Source organism: Chanos chanos, chromosome 16 (genome assembly GCF_902362185.1).
Source record: "Chanos chanos chromosome 16, fChaCha1.1, whole genome shotgun sequence".
Taxonomy (NCBI): domain Eukaryota; kingdom Metazoa; phylum Chordata; class Actinopteri; order Gonorynchiformes; family Chanidae; genus Chanos; species Chanos chanos.
Genome location: NC_044510.1, coordinates 17,474,133 through 17,487,429, shown reverse-complemented (window position 1 = coordinate 17,487,429; position 13,297 = coordinate 17,474,133).

The window sequence follows — 13,297 nt, the reverse complement described above, 5'->3', positions numbered from 1 at the left end:
AGTCAGTGCGTTGAGGTGTGAGTCAGTGCATTTAGGTATGAGTCAGTGCGTTGAGGTGTGAGTCAGTGCATTTAGGTATGAGTCAGTGCGTTGAGGTGTGAGTCAGTGCGTTGAGGTGTGAGTCAGTGCGTGTAGGTATGAGTCAGTGCATTTAGGTATGAGTCAGTGCGTTGAGGTGTGAGTCAGTGCATTTAGGTATGAGTCAGTGCGTTGAGGTGTGAGTCAGTGCATTTAGGTATGAGTCAGTGCGTTGAGGTGTGAGTCAGTGCATTTAGGTATGAGTCAGTGCGTTGAGGTATGAGTCAGTGCGTTTAGGTATGAGTCAGTGCGTTGAGGTGTGAGTCAGTGCATTTAGGTATGAGTCAGTGCGTTTAGGTGTGAGTCAGTGCATTTAGGTATGAGTCAGTGCGTTGAGGTGTGAGTCAGTGCATTTAGGTATGAGTCAGTGCGTTAAGGTGTGAGTCAGTGCGTGTAGGTATGAGTCAGTGCGTTGAGGTGTGAGTCAGTGCATTTAGGTATGAGTCAGTGCGTTGAGGTGTGAGTCAGTGCATTTAGGTATGAGTCATTGAGTGTAGGTGTGAGTCAGTGCATTTAGGTATGAGTCAGTGCATTTAGGTATGAGTCAGTGCGTTGAGGTGTGAGTCAGTGCATTTAGGTATGAGTCAGTGCGTTGAGGTGTGAGTCAGTGCATTTAGGTATGAGTCAGTGCGTTGAGGTGTGAGTCAGTGCATTTAGGTATGAGTCAGTGCGTTGAGGTGTGAGTCAGTGCATTTAGGTATGAGTCAGTGCGTTGAGGTGTGAGTCAGTGCATTTAGGTATGAGTCAGTGCGTTGAGGTGTGAGTCAGTGCATTTAGGTATGAGTCAGTGCGTTGAGGTGTGAGTCAGTGCATTTAGGTATGAGTCAGTGCGTTGAGGTGTGAGTCAGTGCGTTGAGGTGTGAGTCAGTGCGTGTAGGTATGAGTCAGTGCGTTGAGGTGTGAGTCAGTGCATTTAGGTATGAGTCAGTGCGTTGAGGTGTGAGTCAGTGCGTTGAGGTGTGAGTCAGTGCGTGTAGGTATGAGTCAGTGCGTTGAGGTGTGAGTCAGTGCGTGTAGGTATGAGTCAGTGCGTGTAGGTGTGAGTCATTGAGTTCAGGAGTGAGTCACTGAGTCTAGATGTGATTCAGCGCATTTGGCTGTGAGGCAGGGCTCACAGGGGACAACAGTGGAGTTACATATAGTGGAGTTACATATAGTGGAGTTACATACAGTGGAGTAATTTATTGTGGAGTTATATATATATTGGAGTTACACATAATGGAGTTACATATAATGGAGTTACATATAATGGAGTTATATGAAGTGGAGTTTATATAATGGAGTTACATATGCAGTGAAGTTTTATATAGTCAGTTTAAGGAATGTATGGAGACCTGTTTAACAACAGGACACTCCAAACTAGCACTCATGTCTCCAGGGTGCAGGTCTTCTGGTGGCAGTGCAGCTGATGGCTGTGATATCTTAGCCCACTCCCTGGGGGGTCCTTGGCCCATCGTGGCTGCAGCGACAGTCAGAGCCCACATCAGGATGGGACTGTCGGTCAGTATCACCAAAACAGAGGTGCTCCACTGCTGACGCTCCAGCCCTCCTCCCATCACGCCTCTGTTTTTACCTGACAACAGTTCCATCCTTCATACAGCAGGACAGGATCCCCAGAGCACTGCAACATCACCCTATAAACTCAAAAGCTCATAAAACCACGGCCCTCTCTGGAAAAGCCACAGCTGTCTCTGGAAAAACATTGCATAGAATTTTCCAAAATGTGAATGTTCATCTTCACACCAAAGTTGTCATCTGCATCTCCACACATCTCTCAAGCTGCGAAGCCCCGATCACATGTGGATGGCACATGAGGCTCTTTGAGAGATTACGGAGAGGATGTCTGCAGCACAGCCGTGGAATCACATGCCACCATCACGTGTCTCACACTGACACTCCTGCCAAGACGCGCAGCGCCAGCTCAGAGGTCAGGATCGCCTTTACCGTCAGCCCTGCCAGCCCGGGCGTGTAACCCTGATGCCCAAAGTATCCTGTGCGGCCAGCAACAACGGGGACGGCAGACAGCCAGAGGACAAAAACAGCAACACGAGAAGGAGCTGAAAACATGGCTGAAGAAGTGCACCATTAAAGCCACAGCCCTGGAGGCTGATGCTGATGCTGCTGCTGGCCCCTCTGGTCTACAGAGGCCTGAGTGGGATAAAGACCATCGAGAGAACCCAAAACAGGTTTAGGAAACATACATCTATGACTACCCCCAAAGTCTCTGACCACATAGACTTTAGCAGTCACAATGTGTCAATCCCAAAGGGACTCTATTGCCAGTCTGTATCTAAGTGTATGTCTCTGTGAATCTCTCTGTGTGTCTCTCTGTGTATGTCTGTTATGTCTCTGTGTATGTCTGTTATGTCTCTGTGTATCTCTCTGTGTAACTCTCTGTATATCTCTCTGTGTATGTCAAAATCAACTCTGCTGCATGAGAACCTGAAAAGTGTTTCTGTGACAGAGGACAAAATAAATGAAACAACATTTCTGTGTGTGTGTGTGTGTTTAGGTGTGTATGTCTGTGCCTGAGTCTGTGTGTGTGTGTGTGTGTGTGTGTGTGTGTGTGTGTGTGTGTGTGTGTGTGCCTGAGTCTGTGTGTGTGTGTGTGTGTGTGTGTGTGTGTGTGTGTATGTCTGTGCCTGAGTCTGTCTCTGTGTGTGTGCGCGCGTGTGTGTGTATGTGTGTAGGTGTGTATGTCTTTGCCGGAGTCTGTCTCTTTGTGTGTGCGTGTGTGTGTGAGGGTGAGTGAGGCTATGAAAAACCAAGGTGCCTTTTTTGTTTAATAGCAAAACCAAATTAATTAGACACAGAGTTTGAATTAATTAGCAGTGAAAAGCTCATTAATGATAGATGTGGAGAGAATCCTTGCTGCCACACCGCCCCCCCCCCCACCCCCCTCTATTGTTTAATCAGCCCAATCCCCTGAATGAAAGTGCTTCTGTTGCTCTGTGGCATTTTAAACCACCGTTACTGTTCTGAAGGCATAGGCCCCTGAGTTCTCCGCTGAAGAGTGGAGTGTTTAGGTCTGAGAGTGATTAGGCCTAACTGCCTGGTGGGTGCGCGCATGTGTGTGTGGAGCATTTAGGTATGAGAGTGATTAGGCCTAACCGCCTGGGGGGTGTGTGTGTGTGTATGTGTGTGTGTGTGTGTGTGTGTGTGTGTGTGTGGAGCGTTTAGGTATGACAGTGATTAGGCCTAACTGCTTGGTGCATCGTTTGCTTAATTGTGTCTATTATAGTCTCTCTATTTCAGTGTTTGGCTCTGGGCTGTGTGTAAAGTTTCATGCACTGAAAATTCTAGAATGGACTGATTTCCAAAACTTCTGAAAATTACACTCAAAGAAAGTGTGTGTGTGTGTGTGTGTGTGTGTGTGTGTGTGTGTGTGTGTGTGTGTGTGTGTGTGCGTGCGCACCAGCATGACAGACACCTTACACTCTATAATCTTAAAAATCATCAACTTAAACTTAACATACGAGGGAGAGAGAGAGAGAGAGAGAATGTGATTCATATATCTCATCTACTCTCTCTCTCTCTCTCTCCCTCTGTGTGTTTAGAGTCAGGTTGTTGTCCAGTCTGATGTAAATGACTCTGATTAGTGTTTGGGCTCTTGCACTCCGTCACTGTCACTGGGACTTTGGTGTGTGTGTGTGTGTGTGTGTTCCATGGTAACATTTGTGTGCCTGCAAAAACAGAGCAGAAGTTTTCAGTGAATGTGCTTCGATTTTTTTTCCATCAATAACGCTAACGTGTGTGTGTGTGTGCGTGTACGTGTGTGTGTGTGAGTGCGCGCTTCCGTGCTGCCTCAGTAAATCAGTAGAGATATGTGTGTCTTCTGCTGTCCCCTTCTGAGTCTCTCATGTTGTACCATAACAGCGTCATATGAACCCAACAACAACACAACACAATGAACACAATCATGACAACATCAAAACCTGATAACACAACAATGACAACACACAACATCGCAACAATGTTAAAGCCTAACAACACCACAATAACAACACATCACAACAACGATACAGCCTAACAACAACACAATAACTACATCACAACACAGTTACAGCCTAACGACACCGCAATAACAACACATCACAGCAACGATACAGCGTAACAACACAATAACATCACATCACAACAATTACAACCTAACAACACATCACAACAACGATACAGCCTAACAACACCACAATAACTACATAACAACACAGTTACAGCCTAACAACAACACAATAACAACACATCACAACAATTACAACCTAACAACACAATAACAACACATCACAACAACAATACAGCCTAACAACAACACAATAGCAACACATCACAACAAAGATACAGCCCAACAACACATCACAACACAGCATCACACCATAAGATGAGTGCACAAGCAATGACTCAAACAGAACACAGACACACACACCTACACCAAACACACACTACACACACATATTTCCTGCACTGGGCTGATGATGATGGGGCCAGGTTTTAAATCGGATTAAGATTGACACTATTACAACTCAGTTTCTCCTCTGCACTTTCACTCATTCCCTGGCTTTTCCACAGTCATGCACTTGTTTGTGTTACAGTGGGAACAGTAACTGGCCCGACAGAGAGAGATGAACGAGAGCGAAATTTCAAACAGACAACTATACAGGAGTAATACTGTCCTGTCACTGCCAGAGGGCGTCAGTATACACACACATACACACACACACACACACACACACTCAGACATACGCACAAACAAACACACACACACACACATGGGCACACACACACTTACACACTCATAGATACACATACACACTCTCACACACACATACACACATATGCATGTATTGGAAAAGCATGCACACATACATAGTACTGGAAATCATTTTTGTGCAACAAATCTATAGACAGGTAATTTCCTGTGCTGGGATCCTGCAGGGAGACATGGAGCTGATGTACTGGTTGTCTGAAGTGTTTCTGTTAAACTCCTGAATTAAAGCTTTAATCTGGATGTGTTTTCCCTGCCCACCTGCCATTCCTGCCAATCCTCATGCTTTTCTACCGGTACCTGCCCTCTGTGACTGGACCTGCTTTACTGCCCCAAAAATCACCTCCAAGGTGAAATAGGGTGAGAAATTATGTGTAATGTCAGTCTGTCCTGTGGTTTGACTATTTTACACTGATGGCGTTTTGCTTCACACTAATAACATTCAGGTCTGATTTATGGCTGTCTCAGACCACCCCCCCCCCCCCTACTCTAACACCCCCCCGAGACCAAGCCTTTTTCTCTTTCTGAAATGCAAAGGAAGGACAGCAGGTGTTGGTCTATAGCGGCCCAGCACCCAGAGAGTGGCCAATCACAGGAAACTGAGTCAGACTTTAGAACAGCCCTCTCAAGTCCTCTGACACCCAGGCTTATCTTTAGAGAGGCAACGAAAGACCCCCGGACACCGCTGACCTCGCAGTCATCTGTCACAGAAAACACAAACACAGTAAAATTATGGTTTTTGACGCAGTAAAGACATAGAATGATGGTTTTTAGACGCAGTAAAGACATAGAGTGATGGTTTTTAGACGCAGTAAAGACATAGAGTGATGGTTTTTAGACGCAGTAAAGACATAGAGTGATGGTCTTTGACACAGTAAAGACATAGAATGATGGTCTTTGACACAGTAAAGACACAGAGTGATGGTTTTTGACACAGTAAAGACATAGAGTGATGGTTTTTAGACGCAGTAAAGACATAGAGTGATGGTTTTTGACACAGTAAAGACACAGAGTGATGGTTTTTGACACAGTAAAGACATAGAATGATGGTTTTTGACACAGTAAAGACATAGAGTGATGGTTTTTAGACGCAGTAAAGACATAGAATGATGGTTTTTGACACAGTAAAGACACAGTGATGGTTTTTAGACGCAGTAAAGACATAGAGTGATGGTTTTTGACGCAGTAAAGACATAGAGTGATGGTTTTTGACACAGTAAAGACATAGAATGATGGTTTTTGACACAGTAAAGACATAGAGTGATGGTTTTTGACACAGTAAAGACATAGAATGATGGTTTTTGACGCAGTAAAGACATAGAATGATGGTTTTTGACACAGTAAAGACATAGAGTGATGGTTTTTGACACAGTAAAGACATAGAGTGATAGTTTTAGACACAGTAAAGACATAGAATGATGGTTTTTGACACAGTAAAGACATAGAGTGATAGGTTTTGACACAGTAAAGACATAGAGTGATAGTTTTTGACACAGTAAAGACATAGAGTGATAGTTTTTGACACAGTAAAGACATAGAATGATGGTTTTTGACGCAGTAAAGACATAGAATGATGGTTTTTGACACAGTAAAGACATAGAGTGATAGGTTTTGACACAGTAAAGACATAGAGTGATAGTTTTTGACACAGTAAAGACATAGAATGATGGTTTTTGACGCAGTAAAGACATAGAATGATGGTTTTTGACACAGTAAAGACATAGAGTGATAGGTTTTGACACAGTAAAGACATAGAGTGATGGTTTTTGACGCAGTAAAGACATAGAGTGATGGTTTTTGACACAGTAAAGACATAGAATGATGGTTTTTGACACAGTAAAGACATAGAATGATGGTTTTTGACACAGTAAAGACATAGAGTGATAGTTTTAGACACAGTAAAGACATAGAATGATGGTTTTTGACACAGTAAAGACATAGAGTGATAGGTTTTGACACAGTAAAGACATAGAGTGATAGTTTTTGACACAGTAAAGACATAGAATGATGGTTTTTGACACAGTAAAGACATAGAGTGATGGTTTTTGACACAGTAAAGACATAGAATGATGGTTTTTGACACAGTAAAGACATAGAATGATGGTTTTTGACGCAGTAAAGACATAGAGTGATGGTTTTTGATGCAGTAAAGACACAGTGATGGTTTTTGACACAGTAAAGACATAGAATGATGGTTTTTAGACGCAGTAAAGACATAGAGTGATGGTTTTTGACGCAGTAAAGACATAGAGTGATGGTTTTTGACACAGTAAAGACATAGAATGATGGTTTTTGACACAGTAAAGACATAGAGTGATGGTTTTTGACACAGTAAAGACATAGAATGATGGTTTTTGACACAGTAAAGACATAGAATGATGGTTTTTGACACAGTAAAGACATAGAGTGATAGTTTTAGACACAGTAAAGACATAGAATGATGGTTTTTGACACAGTAAAGACATAGAATGATGGTTTTTGACGCAGTAAAGACATAGAATGATGGTTTTTGACACAGTAAAGACATAGAATGATGGTTTTTGACGCAGTAAAGACATAGAGTGATGGTTTTTGACACAGTAAAGACATAGAATGATGGTTTTTGACGCAGTAAAGACATAGAGTGATGGTTTTTGACACAGTAAAGACATAGAGTGATGGTTTTTGACACAGTAAAGATATAAAGTGATGGTTTTTGACGCAGTAAAGACATAGAATGATGGTGTTTGACACAGTAAAGACATAGAGTGATAGTTTTAGACACAGTAAAGACATAGAATGATGGTTTTTGACGCAGTAAAGACATAGAATGATGGTTTTTGACACAGTAAAGACATAGAGTGATGGTTTTTGACACAGTAAAGACATAGAATGATGGTTTTTGACACAGTAAAGACATAGAGTGATGGTTTTTGACACAGTAAAGACATAGAATGATGGTTTTTGACACAGTAAAGACATAGAATGATGGTTTTTGACACAGTAAAGACATAGAGTGATGGTTTTTGACACAGTAAAGACATAGAATGATGGTTTTTGACACAGTAAAGACATAGAGTGATAGGTTTTGACACAGTAAAGACATAGAGTGATAGTTTTTGACACAGTAAAGACATAGAGTGATGGTTTTTGACACAGTAAAGACATAGAATGATGGTTTTTGACGCAGTAAAGACATAGAGTGATGGTTTTTGACGCAGTAAAGACATAGAATGATGGTTTTTGACACAGTAAAGACATAGAGTGATGGTTTTTGACGCAGTAAAGACATAGAGTGATAGTTTTTGACACAGTAAAGACATAGAATGATGGTTTTTGACGCAGTAAAGACATAGAGTGATGGTTTTTGACACAGTAAAGACATAGAATGATGGTTTTTGACGCAGTAAAGACATAGAGTGATGGTTTTTGACACACTAAAGACATAGAGTGATGGTTTTTGACGCAGTAAAGACAGAGTGATGGTTTTTGACACAGTAAAGACATAGAGTGATGGTTTTTGACACAGTAAAGACATAGAATGATGGTTTTTGACACAGTAAAGACATAGAATGATGGTTTTTGACGCAGTAAAGACATAGAGTGATAGGTTTTGACTCAGTAAAGACATAGAATGATGGTTTTTGACACAGTAAAGACACAGTGATGGTTTTGACTCAGTAAAGACATAGAGTGATGGTTTTTGACACAGTAAAGACATAGAATGATGGTTTTTGACGCAGTAAAGACATAGAATGATGGTTTTTGACACAGTAAAGACATAGAATGATGGTTTTTGACGCAGTAAAGACATAGAGTGATGGTTTTTGACGCAGTAAAGACATAGAATGATGGTTTTTGACACAGTAAAGACATAGAGTGATGGTTTTTGACACAGTAAAGACATAGAATGATGGTTTTTGACGCAGTAAAGACATAGAGTGATGGTTTTTGACGCAGTAAAGACATAGAATGATGGTTTTTGACACAGTAAAGACATAGAGTGATAGTTTTTGACACAGTAAAGACATAGAATGATGGTTTTTGACGCAGTAAAGACATAGAGTGATGGTTTTTGACGCAGTAAAGACATAGAATGATGGTTTTTGACACAGTAAAGACATAGAATGATGGTTTTTGACGCAGTAAAGACATAGAATGATGGTTTTTGACACAGTAAAGACATAGAATGACGGTTTTTGACGCAGTAAAGACATAGAGTGATGGTTTTTGACGCAGTAAAGACATAGAATGATGGTTTTTGACACAGTAAAGACATAGAGTGATGGTTTTTGACACAGTAAAGACATAGAATGATGGTTTTTGACACAGTAAAGACATAGAATGATGGTTTTTAGACGCAGTAAAGACATAGAGTGATAGTTTTTGACACAGTAAAGACATAGAATGATGGTTTTTGACGCAGTAAAGAGACAGTGATGGTTTTTGACACAGTAAAGACATAGAATGATGGTTTTTAGACGCAGTAAAGACATAGAGTGATAGGTTTTGACGCAGTAAAGACATAGAGTGATAGTTTTTGACACAGTAAAGACATAGAGTGATAGGTTTTGACACAGTAAAGACATAGAGTGATAGTTTTTGACACAGTAAAGACATAGAATGATGGTTTTTGACGCAGTAAAGACAGAGTGATGGTTTTTGACACAGTAAAGACATAGAGTGATGGTTTTTGACACAGTAAAGACATAGAGTGATAGTTTTTGACACAGTAAAGACATAGAATGATGGTTTTTGACGCAGTAAAGACATAGAGTGATAGGTTTTGACACAATAAAGACATAGAGTGATGGTTTTTGACGCAGTAAAGACATAGAATGATGGTTTTTAGACGCAGTAAAGACATAGAGTGATGGTTTTTGACGCAGTAAAGACAGAGTGATGGTTTTTGACACAGTAAAGACATAGAGTGATGGTTTTTGACACAGTAAAGACAGAGTGATGGTTTTTGACACAGTAAAGACATAGAGTGATGGTTTTTGACACAGTAAAGACACAGTGATGGTTTTTGACACAGTAAAGACAGAGTGATGGTTTTTGACACAGTAAAGACAGAATGATGGTTTTTGACGCAGTAAAGACATAGAGTGATATGTTTTGACACAGTAAAGACATAGAATGATGGTTTTTAGACGCAGTAAAGACATAGAGTGATGGTTTTTGACGCAGTAAAGACATAGAGTGATGGTTTTTGACACAGTAAAGACAGAGTGATGGTTTTTGACACAGTAAAGACAGAGTGATGGTTTTTGACACAGTAAAGACATAGAATGATGGTTTTTGACGCAGTAAAGACATAGAGTGATGGTTTTTGACGCAGTAAAGACATAGAGTGATGGTTTTTAGACACAGTAAAGACATAGAATGATGGTTTTTGACACAGTAAAGACATAGAGTGATAGGTTTTGACACAGTAAAGACATAGAATGATGGTTTTTGACGCAGTAAAGACATAGAGTGATGGTTTTTGATGCAGTAAAGACATAGAGTGATGGTTTTTGACGCAGTAAAGACATAGAGTGATGGTTTTTGACGCAGTAAAGACATAGAGTGATGGTTTTTGACACAGTAAAGACAGAGTGATGGTTTTTGACGCAGTAAAGACATAGAGTGATAGGTTTTGACACAGTAAAGACATAGAGTGATGGTTTTTGACACAGTAAAGACATAGAGTGATGGTTTTTGACACAGTAAAGACATAGAGTGATGGTTTTTGACACAGTAAAGACATAGAGTGATGGTTTTTGACACAGTAAAGACACAGTGATGGTTTTTGACACAGTAAAGATATAAAGTGATGGTTTTTGACGCAGTAAAGACATAGAGTGATGGTTTTTGACGCAGTAAAGACATAGAATGATGGTTTTTGACACAGTAAAGACATAGAGTGATGGTTTTTGACACAGTAAAGATATAAAGTGATGGTTTTTGACGCAGTAAAGACATAGAGTGATGGTTTTTGACACACTAAAGACATAGAGTGATGGTTTTTGACGCAGTAAAGACAGAGTGATGGTTTTTGACACAGTAAAGACATAGAGTGATGGTTTTTGACACAGTAAAGACATAGAATGATGGTTTTTGACACAGTAAAGACATAGAATGATGGTTTTTGACGCAGTAAAGACATAGAGTGATAGGTTTTGACTCAGTAAAGACATAGAATGATGGTTTTTGACACAGTAAAGACACAGTGATGGTTTTGACTCAGTAAAGACATAGAGTGATGGTTTTTGACACAGTAAAGACATAGAATGATGGTTTTTGACGCAGTAAAGACATAGAATGATGGTTTTTGACACAGTAAAGACATAGAGTGATGGTTTTTGACACAGTAAAGACATAGAGTGATGGTTTTTGACACAGTAAAGACACAGTGATGGTTTTTGACACAGTAAAGACATAGAATGATGGTTTTTGACACAGTAAAGACACAGAGTGATGGTTTTTGACACAGTAAAGACATAGAATGATGGTTTTTGACACAGTAAAGACACAGTGATGGTTTTTGACACAGTAAAGACACAGAGTGATGGTTTTTGACACAGTAAAGACATAGAGTGATGGTTTTTGACACAGTAAAGACACAGTGATGGTTTTGACACAGTAAAGACATAGAATGATGGTTTTTGACACAGTAAAGACATAGAGTGATGGTTTTTGACGCAGTAAAGACATAGAATGATGGTTTTTGACACAGTAAAGACATAGAGTGATGGTTTTTGACACAGTAAAGACACAGTGATGGTTTTTGACACAGTAAAGACATAGAATGATGGTTTTTGACACAGTAAAGACACAGAGTGATGGTTTTTGACACAGTAAAGACATAGAATGATGGTTTTTGACACAGTAAAGACACAGTGATGGTTTTTGACACAGTAAAGACACAGTGATGGTTTTTGACGCAGTAAAGACACAGTGATGGTTTTTGACACAGTAAAGACATAGAGTGATGGTTTTTGACGCAGTAAAGACACAGTGATGGTTTTTGACACAGTAAAGACATAGAATGATGGTTTTTGACACAGTAAAGACATAGAGTGATGGTTTTTGACACAGTAAAGACATAGAGTGATAGTTTTAGACACAGTAAAGACATAGAATGATGGTTTTTGACACAGTAAAGACATAGAGTGATGGTTTTTGACACAGTAAAGACACAGTGATGGTTTTTGACACAGTAAAGACATAGAGTGATGGTTTTTGACGCAGTAAAGACATAGAATGATGGTTTTTGACACAGTAAAGACATAGAGTGATGGTTTTTGACACAGTAAAGACATAGAGTGATAGGTTTTGACACAGTAAAGACATAGAGTGATAGTTTTTGACACAGTAAAGACATAGAGTGATGGTTTTTGACACAGTAAAGACATAAAGTGATGGTTTTTGACACAGTAAAGACATAGAGTGATGGTTTTTGACGCAGTAAAGACAGAGTGATGGTTTTTGACACAGTAAAGACATAGAGTGATGGTTTTTGACACAGTAAAGACACAGTGATGGTTTTTGACGCAGTAAAGACACAGTGATGGTTTTTGACACAGTAAAGACATAGAGTGATGGTTTTTGACACAGTAAAGACATAGAGTGATGGTTTTTGACGCAGTGAAGACAGAGTGATGGTTTTTGACACAGTAAAGACATAGAATGATGGTTTTTAGACGCAGTAAAGACATAGAGTGATGGTTTTTGACGCAGTAAAGACATAGAGTGATGGTTTTTGACACAGTAAAGACATAGAATGATGGTTTTTGACACAGTAAAGACATAGAGTGATGGTTTTTGACACAGTAAAGACATAGAATGATGGTTTTTGACACAGTAAAGACATAGAATGATGGTTTTTGACACAGTAAAGACATAGAGTGATAGTTTTAGACACAGTAAAGACATAGAATGATGGTTTTTGACACAGTAAAGACATAGAATGATGGTTTTTGACGCAGTAAAGACATAGAATGATGGTTTTTGACACAGTAAAGACATAGAATGATGGTTTTTGACGCAGTAAAGACATAGAGTGATGGTTTTTGACACAGTAAAGACATAGAATGATGGTTTTTGACGCAGTAAAGACATAGAGTGATGGTTTTTGACACAGTAAAGACATAGAGTGATGGTTTTTGACACAGTAAAGATATAAAGTGATGGTTTTTGACGCAGTAAAGACATAGAATGATGGTGTTTGACACAGTAAAGACATAGAGTGATAGTTTTAGACACAGTAAAGACATAGAATGATGGTTTTTGACGCAGTAAAGACATAGAATGATGGTTTTTGACACAGTAAAGACATAGAGTGATGGTTTTTGACACAGTAAAGACATAGAATGATGGTTTTTGACACAGTAAAGACATAGAGTGATGGTTTTTGACACAGTAAAGACATAGAATGATGGTTTTTGACACAGTAAAGACATAGAATGATGGTTTTTGACACAGTAAAGACAT